Genomic DNA, 422 nt, shown 5'->3' on the forward strand with positions numbered 1-422 from the left:
TCCTATCTTGGCCTTTCAATTTCTCACAATGCCAGTCACTGCCCTAAAAAAACAATGCAAATCTCAATCAATCAAGTTCCCATTCATAACTGTTACTCCCCATCAAACACACACAAGGGCAGCTTCACAGTTATTGAGAATAGAGTTTCATTAGCTCCCCTGTTATTCCATTTACAACCACTTCTTTCTGCTAACTGACTATCAGCTCCTTATCAAACTCATGGGGGAATGGCCACAACCCTTCTGAATTTATCAGACATATGTCAAGACCTGTCTAATGACACAAAGAAAAACAAACTTCAAAATTACCTCACAAACATAACAATCTACGTGGAAATCCTTATCCATTGACACTACTCGTACAGTCTCTCCTGTGCCCTGAAAGAGAGAGAAAATGCTGCAGAAAAGTCTTCCACTAATTC

General features: G+C 39.6%; 1 protein-coding gene across 1 annotated transcript in view; it reads left to right on the forward strand.

Moving 5' to 3' along the window:
- The window catches only part of LOC119590546 (zyxin-like), a gene marked incomplete in the record, with an annotated part of 87,602 nt that overhangs the window by 83,613 nt on the left and 3,567 nt on the right, over positions 1 to 422 (forward strand).

This window comes from Penaeus monodon, chromosome 27 (genome assembly GCF_015228065.2).
Source record: "Penaeus monodon isolate SGIC_2016 chromosome 27, NSTDA_Pmon_1, whole genome shotgun sequence".
Taxonomy (NCBI): Eukaryota; Metazoa; Arthropoda; class Malacostraca; order Decapoda; family Penaeidae; genus Penaeus; species Penaeus monodon.